This window comes from Gracilinanus agilis, chromosome 1 (genome assembly GCF_016433145.1).
Source record: "Gracilinanus agilis isolate LMUSP501 chromosome 1, AgileGrace, whole genome shotgun sequence".
In the NCBI taxonomy this organism is placed as follows: Eukaryota; Metazoa; Chordata; class Mammalia; order Didelphimorphia; family Didelphidae; genus Gracilinanus; species Gracilinanus agilis.
Genome location: NC_058130.1, coordinates 433,396,681 through 433,408,035, shown reverse-complemented (window position 1 = coordinate 433,408,035; position 11,355 = coordinate 433,396,681).

Below are 11,355 nucleotides of genomic sequence, written 5' to 3'. Positions count from 1 at the left end.
ATGAATCATGTAACCATGTTAAAAATGAATATTAATAAATGTAAAAAAAAATAATAATCATAATCATAAAAAAAAAAATTTGAACCCAGGACCTCCCACCTCTAGGCCTGGATCTCTATCCACAGAGTCATCTAACTGCTTGTATCCTCTTGCACCATTATGGCATGAATGATGGGAAATGCTACAGTAGGACTGTTCTCGGAATAATGTTCTTAAATGCATAGATGTAAGATTATAAAGGAAACTAATTACATTGAAATATGTATCAGGAAGCTATCAAGCTATCAAGAAGCATGCTGTCCACCTCTTGATAGAGAGGTTGGATTCTGGATGCAGAGCAAGAAGTTTATGTTTTGAATACGGCTATAGAGGGAATTTGTTTTCCTTGACTATGCATATTTATTACAAGGGATTGGCTTTTCTTTTTTCTCTGAGGAGTAGGGAATGGGAGAGAGAGAAAAAACAAATTTCTGTAAATTAAAAAAAAATAAAATTTAATTAAATAAAAATGCAGTGATAAATATTTTTTTAGACATTCATGGATACCAGTTTAAGAACCCCTGATTTACAGAAACTTGCTGGCCTTGCTTGAGAAGCTAGTTGGGTTCAAAGCTAGATCACCATAAGGCTGGCCAGCAGTTAATAGCTTGAGAAGTTTTAGCAACCCATGGAGCTACCTAGAAAAGCCTGAAGGTATTGTAATTTGTGTCCACAGAAGAAGGATCAATAGCAATGAAATCATGGTTTTAAAGCATAAAAGTTAAGCACAAAATAAGAACAAAGTAGTTGAAGCAGTAAACTCAGAATTTGTTTAGTTACAGTATGGGTTGCCAAGAGAGGATTGTGGGAAAATTCTTCTCTAAAGGTCTTTAAAGAAAATATTCTGATGTAGGGACCTACCTAAATATTGATGGAAAAAAGGAAATGTGCTAAACAAACTTTTTTTTTTCATCCATCTCTGTGATTTCTTTAGTGGAGGCAACAGCTGGTAAAGCTCCTTGCTAATGCATATGGGCACCAATTTCAGAATATGTAGTTTCATAGAGTTGCTTGAAGTCTTGGCCAGGGTCACACAGCTAATTTTTGTCAGATATAGAACTTGAACTGAGGTCTCACTGACTCCAGTGACGGCTCTCTCTCCATTACAGCAGATTGTTTCTAAAATAAACTGAATGGAGAAAAAAATATAATGCAGGAGTTAGCAGAATCTTAAATTTAGAGATTGAAGAGACCCAAGAAGTTATCTAAATCACCCTTTCCCATTTTTACATATAAGGAAGTAGAGCCCCAGAATTGCCAAAGACCAGGGAATTCACACCCAGGTCTTCTGACTGCAAATCCAGCTCACTTCCTACCACATCACACCGCCTCTCAAGATTCCCAAGATTTAGCTCTAAGATTCTGCAGTGTTGGGAGACTTGAGAACGAAAGATGAAACTCAGGGAGAATTTAAAAAGTTCAGAAGGGCTGTATACCTGCCTTCCAGTTCTTAGACCCCCTTGTTTGTAAGACCTTTCCTTCTCGATGTGCCCACTCAGGCATCAGTTAAAACTAATTATCGAAGGGATGTGTTTCTTTCAGGTTCAATTCACTTGAGTCTGTTACTTTGTCTTAGAGCCAAGGTAGAAGCTGGCTTAATAGAAGAGACAACACAGTGACAGTGACAGGGACAGCAGCACAGGAGGCCAGAACAATACAGCAACCAGAAGCAATGAGAGGTGACAAGACGTAGGAAAAACCGTGGGTCCTTTGCACCCTTGACAGGTGATTCCTCAGCAGTTGCAATACCCTCAGAGACTTCAGCTTGATTGATATGCCAGAGTGGTCGGTTGGCACCATCAAAAAATCTCCCACATAACATTTGCACAAGCTCACCCACGCTCCCAGCCCTTCAAGGCTCTGATTTACTGAGCGGCTTCTGCAGAGCTCTTCCTACAGAATCCTGGGGCTCCTTTTAAAATAGCCTTGTTTTCCTCCGGTAGCATTGGTATATTAGACTCTACCATTAGAAAGATGGCCTCAAGACAACTAATGAGACCCAGGATAATTAAATTGATTACTTACTGTTAGAAAGTCATGAATTGATAGGCAGCCACTAAAACAAAGCATTACCCTTTACCGTTGATGTGACAACAGGTAAGAGGGTGGAAAAACAGGTTTTAATTTCCACCCTGATGAGACTCCAGGAACCCTTACAGGGAATGAAGGATTTGACCTGTCACACACATATGGGCACCCCTCCACTATCCTTAACCTCTTTACCACTAATCACTAGCAGATCTCCCTGTGTCCATCTATAGCTCTTTCCAATGGCATTTTTCTACTTCAGCTTTAAGTTGTAACATTGTCTGGATGTGCCTAGTTCCTAACTATGTCTGGCAGCAGCGAGCAAGCTGTTCCAGTTTAGAAGCCAAGAGAGAAAGCCAAAGAAGAAAGAGGTCAGATAAGTATGTGGTAGCCCCCTGGCCATCCTGGATATTTAGTTTCCCAAATGTTCATTTTTTACCCCAATGAGATATCAGAGATATGGTAAACATCATTAATTTTTATTAACAGCCTCTCTGAAAAATCTCATTTCAATACTAACCCCATGCCACTAGTTTATTTTCTTAAACAAAACCTTACAGATAGCTTCCAAATCACTGATGACTTTGGGCACTGACAACTGGCAGAGGGCATTTGAGCCAGATTGTCCCACTATAGAATCCACCTCCTCCAGTGGGTCAAACACTTGGGGAAATGGAATGTTTTCCTGAAGCATCTGCTGCCATTATCAGACAATAATTTTCAGTTCTCCATAGTCTGGACCCTTTCAGAATCTTCCCCTGAATGCCCTGTGGCCTTCATTTTCAGTTTTTGACATGATATATTAGTTCAAGTACTTTATTTTTAATCTCTCTGTGTAAAATATTTTGGGGTTAATTATATGGGAAGAAAGAACTATCCTTTGACTTTTTTGCACAGAGAGTAACATGAAGAATCATGAGATATTCTGCATAACTCAAGGCATTAAAAAATTTTTTTTAAAGGTAAGAAAAGAAAATCAGTCCCGAAATATGGTAAGAGAGGTTTTTGTTTTGTGGGGGAGAAGGTGGACTTTGCTTCAGTTACATATCCATTTGACCAGTGCTTTGTTCACTCAAGTATTTAATTGTTAATAATTCTTCCAAATTAGGATGTTAATGCACATGGTATAGTGGAAGGAGTACTAGATTTCAAGTCAGGATATATTGATTCTAATCCCAACTTTGACATTCACTATGTGTGTGACCTTCAACAATTCACTTCAATGGATGTAGCAGTTGGGGAACATTCTTTCAGAAATCCCTCTCCCAAGTGGCCTTAGAAATATGGTGGGGTAGGAATGCTGGGACACATGTCCTTCTAAGAAGCCATAAATCAGAGAGGCAAGAAAACCTCAGAGCTAAGTTGGAATGAGAAAGAAGACTCTGAACCTGGCTAGTAGACCATGAAGGACTAGGCATGTAAGAAGTGGTACAAAAAACAAGCAAACCTTCTGTTGTCATGGACTATATAGAGAGGCAGGTAGGGTTGCCAGTACACTGAATCAGAGAACAATCTTACTGAGCCAGAAACTGTGCTTGAGGAGTTAACTGAAGCTCATTTCACTTCTCCTTTTCACCTTGATCTCCTAGAAACTCCCTTTCCCTTCTAACCACTTTCCTTCCAATTTGTCCCTTCTGACCAATCAGAAAGGATGGAAATGAAAGAAATTCAACCTCTGCACTATCTATTCATACTATAGCCTGCTATGCTTTATTTTGATGTTCGTTTATGTTTCCATGCCATTTGAAATTGCTATAAAAGCATAAAACCACTTACAATGATTTTAGTCCAAAGCAATAATAGGCAGTTCAAGACTGAGGGAAGGGAAACTAATCCAAAAAGGAGAGACTTTTCTCATCTCAAGTTGAACTGGGAACAAGTTGTTAGAGACAGAATGTCTAAAGTTTAATCTGAACCTATTCAGAAGCTAGACTTTCATTTCAGCCTGATGAGAGATTTTAAAAGGAATGAGCCACTGGCAGTGAGAGATGAGTTGGTGTGTGAGTTGAGGTAATCATACCAAAGGTAAACTATATGCAGCTAACCATTACATGGCAATATTTCTCCTGTATACATAACTCATATTACCATATGAGTACTTTGCTTTACTTTGTAAAGCACTTGCTCACAATCCTGTGAGGCAGATAATATAAATATTTCTCCCATTTTACAGATAGAATGGTTTTCACTTAACCAAGGTCATATAGCTATTGAGTCAGAATCAGATCTAATGACTCCAAGTACAGTGCTCTTTCCATGGTAGCCTTCTAGTTTCTGCATAACTTTATAGCAGGTAGGACTTTTGAGGTCCTTTAGTTATACTTCTTTGTTTCATAGATTAGGATGTTGACTAAGTAACTTCTCCAAAATCACTACTGCTACTAGAGCCATAAGCAGATAGTTTCCTTCCTGGTTTCTTCAACAAATTTCCTTTTATATATATGTGAAAAGAAAGGCTACAGTATAACATATTAGAAAGAAGGCTGGATTGAAAATGAAAGATGGATGCTTTGAATCAGGACGTTAAAACAGGTTAACTAGCATTTATTAAGTGATTTCTATGTGCCAGGTACTGTGCCCAAAAATACCCAAAAAATGTAAAAAAGAGAGAAAGGAAGAAAATTTTAAAAAAAGAAAAAATCCTATTGCTGCTTTCAGGGATTTGTCAGTCTAACAGGGGAGACAACATGCAAACAACTAGGCACAAAAAGATATATATATATATATACATATATATAGTAATTATTTAGGGATAGTCTCAGAGGGATGAAGCCAAAATTAAAAGGGATCAGTCAAGACTTCTTTAAAAAGGTGGGCATTTAGCTGAGACTGAAGGAAGCTAAAGAATCTAGGAGGTAAAGATTAGAACAAAGAACACTCCAAGTATAAAGGAGAGCCATTGAAAGGTACAGAGCCACTGAATAACAAAATACAACAAAGGGAATAAGAAGTAAGAAGACAGAAAGGGACAAAGGAGCCAGGTAATGAAGGACTCTTTAAGGCAGAGAACCTTATACTTGATCTTGGAGGTAATAGGGAGCCACTGAAGTTATTGACTAGGGGATGATTTGTTTAGGCTTGTGCTTTAAGAAGATAAATTGTTAGTTAAATGGAGTGTAAACTGAAGAAAGGAGAGACTTGAGGTAGGAGGACCTATTAAATAGTCCAGGGATGAGGTGATGAGGATCTGCATGGTTGTGTTAACAGTGTCAGAGGAAAGAAGGGAGTATATAAGAGAAATTTAAATGCTAGAAATGACAGGACTTCACAAATTACTGGATATGGAGGGTGAGAGATAATGAGGAGTTGAGGATGTCACCTAGGCTGCAAGCCCTGGGTAAATGGGAGGATGTTATTACTGTCAACAGTAATAACAAAGTTATGAGAAAGAGATGGCCTAGGGGGAAAGATAATAAATTCATTTGGGGATATGTTGAGTTTAATGTGTTTAGTAGGCAGGTGCAAGCCTGGAAATCAGCGGAGAAGTTATGGCTGAATAGGTAGATTTGAGACTTATTACCATAGAGGTGACAAATAAGTCCATAGGAACCAATGAGATCACCAAGTAAAACAGTACAGAGGGAAAAGAAAAACAGGCTAAGAATAGTGCCCTGTGACACCCGTGGTAAGGGGGCAACCTGCATTAAGATTGAGCAAAGAAGAATGAGAAAGAATAGTAACTAGGTAAAGAACCAAGAGAAATTATAATAAAAATCTAGAGAGAAAGGAGAAAAGAACAAAAAAAAAGGTGATTGATTCAAAGTTTTCAAAGAGGTGAAGGTTAAGAAAAGGCCATTAGATTTGACAATTAAGAGATCATTAGTAATGTTAGAGAGAGCGGTTTGGGTTAAACAATGATGTCAGAAGACAGACTATCTGAATTAAGCCAAAGGAATAAAAATATAATTGTGAATTTAAGACATGAACCCACCAGGCAGTGAAGCAGGGTGGAGAAGGATAGTAATTCGTAGTTAGGGATGTGGAGCTTTCTGACTACTTAAACCACAAAAGTCACCTTAAGTCTTAATAACAACTCTAAATTAGAGACTTTTGACCTTCTCATAATCAGTACAGAAAATGTCGGTGATAGAATGGTAATGGAGAGATGAAATAAGTATCTTGGTCAGAAGTAAATCTTTTGATTCTCATCAATCAGCATAGTCACTCATCAGCATGATCACTCATAAAGAGGCAAACATAATCTGTATCAGTGACTCCCAAACCACAAGCTGAATCATGCAGCATAGTCCCACTTTTCTCCTATTTCTTTTCACTTTCTTCTCTTTCCTTTTTTACCTCTCTTTCTTTTTCTCCAGCTTATTTCTTAGGCCTATACCCGATGGCACCTCAGGGTATTGAGCGCTGGAGTTATTCAGAGCTGAAGAAATTTCTCATCCCAAATTTATCCACAAAATACAAACAGCTATATAGCTGTTAAAAAGATCTCATTTCACAAGTCTTTAGAAAACAGGTTGAAAAGCAATTAATTTGAAGCTTTTCTAATACAACAGGAATTTTTTATGTTCCTAATACAACAGAAATATTTATTAATGTCATTATTTTCTAAAACAAGTTACCTCAATAAACATGAGATATTTGTTAATTATTTTAATGGAAAAGTTATATAAACTAATATGCTCCTTGAAAAAATTGAAAATGATTTAGCTAAAGTTATACTATAGTAGTCACCGAAGTTCTCTATGCCTCAGTCTGTTAATCTATAAAATGAAGAGTTGGATATAATGGTCTTTTAGTTACTTTATAGCTAAAATGATTCTATGAGAGAGATTTATTCTTTAGGAATTGTTCATGGACCCAATAGTGGTAAATGTCTTTTTATCAGTGACAGAAAGATAATAAAAGCTTTTATAGTGCAATTATAAAGTGTTTTGTATGTGTTATCACATTTGATCTTCATAACAACACTGTTGGGCAAGTAATAGTATTATTTGTATTTTACAGATGAATAAACTGAGGCTAAGCTAACGTTAATGGTTGGTTAAGTAACTGGCTCACACTGAATCCATGTCTTCCTGACCAGGTACAATTCTTTCTGGACTTTGCCTAAAGAACCAATGTCTTTGAAATAAGCAGATGTTAAGGAGGTTGTGTCATTCAGAAGGGTATTTCAAAATAACTTTCCTAACTTGTGATCAGAAACAAATAAAAAAAGAATGAAGCCTGATAAGAAGGATGGGGCAGTTCACTCAGGAGGAAAAACTCATAAAATTAGAAGACTGTTCTCTTTTTAAGTTCTTGATCATGAGTCCAGAATTTAGAGCCAGAAGGGATCATCTTATCTGACCCTTTCCTTCGATGAATAAAACAAGGGCTTAATTACTGAAGGTCTAACTGTCAAAAGCATATGCATGGCCATTGGGAAATCTACCTCTGGAATTTTGTGATGATGGGGAATGGAGGGGCCTGAATGACCAATGCAGAATATGTATAATTTTCATTCTCATCATATTCTAGAAGATGCTTACTGGGTGATGAAGAAAAGGCCTTTCAGCTAGTCATGGAGCTGGAAATAAGAATATATATGGAAGTTTCCAAAGGAAAAAAAATCATGCACTTTTTCTCCTGCTAATTGCACTGATGAAGAACAAATCTCTATGTTCCAGAAGGCTGTGGAGGTGAGGAGAGCCTGCTTCCTCCTTAATGCCAGCCCGAGAACACCAGCTTCTTAGACACACCTGTGTCTGAGATGCATTGTCTCCGGTCCTTGTCATCTCTACTTTGATAGAGGGCCTTGTGAGACTTTGAAAGGCCAGAGGATCAGAGGTCCAAGTGACCAAAGAACATACCAGGATTTCCTGGAAACTAAGTCTGGTGGGCCAGTGCAATGCTAAGCCTCAGTCTATCTGACTCAGCACCATGCAACTGAATCCGTTAACCAAGACCTTTGTCCTGCAGCAGAGGAATAATTTTTCCAGCAGCCACATTGTATTCTGAAGTGGACTTAGTGGGCAAAGTACTTTTGATTATGAGCCCACTCTCCACTCTTAAAGACTAGAATAGCAGAGGACAGAGAGTGCCTCAGGTTTGAGGAGATATTTTTGTGCTTTGCTTCTTTCTATATCCTTTCAGTAAATATTTCTTTTTAAAAGCTAACTAATGTTAACTAGTTAGATGATTTGGGGATATTTAAAACTAGTGATCATATTGAGGGAAGTATACAGTAATGAAGGATTGAATAGATAACATTAGAAGACTCCATATCCCTTAGGGTTGTTCCTAGGAACCTGTTCTGGAGACCCACTTGCTAGCATGAGTGGAAATTGGAAAAACACTCCCAAAGTGTGTATGGCTGCATAAATGAAGAAACTGAAATGCAAGGAAGGTAAACAACTTGTTTCCAAGGTTATATGAGTAGTTAAGCTTTTGGGATAGCATCTGAACCCAAATCCTGTTCTTTCAATTCTTCCATATTGACTAATATGTTTGTTTATAGATCTCCCCATAAAGTTATCAAGTACCATCCTAGTATGATTATTAACCATGACATATGCATGTATGTATGCATGTATGGGTAAGGAAAGAGATCATTATCCCAATTTAGCTTACTGTCTATTTACCATAGAGCTTCTCTCAGAACAAGTGTGGGATAAAAAAGCAAATTTTACCCAAATTGCCTTGTCTGCTAAGTTTCACTATCAGTAAATGCCCCTTTCAAGCAAAAGGAACAAATAAGCTAAAACACTCAAAAGAAATTATCTGATATTTTGAAAAATGTGGTATATGATGGTGATGGAATACTGTTGTGCTATAAGGAATGATGAACAGGATGGTTTCAGAAAGAAATAGAAAGACTTCTGTTAGATGTGGAGTAAAATAAGCAGAACCAAGAGAACATTGTACACAGTAGCTGGAATATTGTGGGACAATCAAATGTGCTAGACTTTGCTACTAACAGCAATATAATGATCCAGTACAATTCTGAGGGATTTATGAAAAGAATGCCATCCACCTCCAGAAAAAGAACTGTTGGAGTAAGAATGCAGATGAAAGCATATGAATTATCACTTGTTTATTTGGGTATATGCTGTGGGGTTTGGGTTTTATAAGATTATTCACCTACAAAAATGAATAATATAGAAATATGTTTTGCTTGATAATACATGTATAGCACAGCTCAAATTGCTTGTCAACTCTGGGAGAGGGGAAGGAGACAACATGAGTCATATAACTCTGGAAAACATATGGAAATTTTTTATTAAAACAAAATAAATATAAAGCAGCAAAAAAGGAAATTATCTGATATTTTGTACATTTAAAACTTTTTTTAACATCTAAAAAACTCTGAGGGATCTGAAATAACTTCACAATGAAAACAATTCTAGAATTCTAGAACCAGAAGAGACCTCAGAAGCCATCTGGTTCAATAGCTAACTAAGCAGGAATCCCCTCTCTAACTTCTTCAGAAATGAGTTTCCAGCTTCCCTTTGGAGACCTACCACTGCTAGGAACTCATAACCTCTCAAAACATTCCATTCTATTTCTGGTCAGCTCTAAATACTGGGAAACTTTATCTTACATATCATACCTAAGTCTATCGCTGCTGTTCTATCCCTTGCTCCTAACCCTGCTCTCCAGGGCCAAACAGAACAAGTCTAATTCCTTGGTCAAATGGCTGCCCTTAAAATTTTGGAAGACAGCTATCATATTTGTCTAAGTTTTCTCTTCCTCATATTGAATTATGAGACTCTCATTTTTACCAAACTGAATCATTCATTCATCCATCATGCATTTTTCTGAGTTGGAAAACAATTTGACAGGGGGTAATGTCACCCTCACTAGAAGAAGCTGCTTCTTAGTATATGGATGGTAAGTGTAAGGCAAACAATTTTAGAGGTCACAGCCAGAGATGCCTGAAGACGCCATCTGAGCTTTTAGCCAGTAATCATATTAGAAGGATGCAGGAAGTATAACATAAAGATATAATGGATGTAGGCAACAGCTCGGTGACCTATTTATTCCTTGCAAAAATCATCTCATTAAAGTAGATGCCAAGAAATTTACATTTAACTCATGAGTGGGAACTTAGTTTTTGGTAGCTCCCACCATATTGAACATGGTGTGTTATGTAGTAACAACAAATCAGTAAATCAACAAGAATTAATCAAGTTAATAGCTCAATTATGTGCCCAGTACTGAGCTGGAAGCTTAGGAAGCCTAGTAAAGCCTTGTCTCTCCAGAATACTTGGGAGGGTCATTTGATTTTCCAGGTAGCTTTTAATCAACAAAACTTTAAAAAATTTTAATCATTTTTATGAAACTCTTTCTAAATATGTTATATTCTTCTTTCTCTGCCCTTGTAGAATACACTAGACTTATTATTTTAACTTGATAAGTCAGGGGCCTCAAGGACATAAAAAAATGAATCACAGGAAGTAAAAACTGGAAGGACCAAACAGGAGGATCTCAGTCCATACTTTCATTTTATAAATCAGGAAACTGAGGCCTTGAGAGGTAGATTAACTGCCCAAACTCACTCTGCTCTATTATAATTCAGTATTATTTCCTGTTGTGAGGGCTATTGGGGTTTTAGGATTATTGATCTCTATATTAACTTTATTAGTTACACTAAATTATTAAATATGTTTAGGGAAGAAGGAAGGGAGAGAGGAAGAAAATCTGAATTCTAAAATGTCAAAAAAACAATTGTCAAAAATTTTTCTACATGTAACTGAAAAAATTAAAAAAATCTTGGAAAAAAATATGTTTAGTTTAGAGGCAAACTTGGATCTGTCAATGTGATCTGCTGATAAGTAGTCTCAAGCTGCTGTGTTTTTGGAATTCTTGTTTCAACTCTTTATAGTTGTACTGTCTCCTCCCTTGCTGTCAGCTGTCTGTTCTCACTGCCCTCAGTCTGCATGCCTCTAGCATCTGCTTCCCCATGTTTTCTGTTGTGGATAATCAAGTTTGTGAGGACCACATGTGAAGAAAGGAAATAGATTTTGAACAGAGGCTTGAGAGATTCTCTTATAAGAAAAATGTAAGAACTTTAGTACATGAATTTGGAATATTGATTTGGAACTCAGACCACTTTCTACTCCCAATGCCTGGGCTATTTTTTTGCCTTTTTCTCCCATGTCTTCTACGTGTCAAATAGGCAAGATTGTCAAACAACTGAGTCCATAAAATTAATGGATTTAGAGCTAGAAGGGACCTTATTCTAATATCTAACTCAGTTTCTCCAAAGTTATTTGTAGATGAGTGGTAAGCAGCAGAAACAAGACTCTAGCAGTGATTCCCAAAGTGGGTGCCACTGCCCCCTGGTGGGTG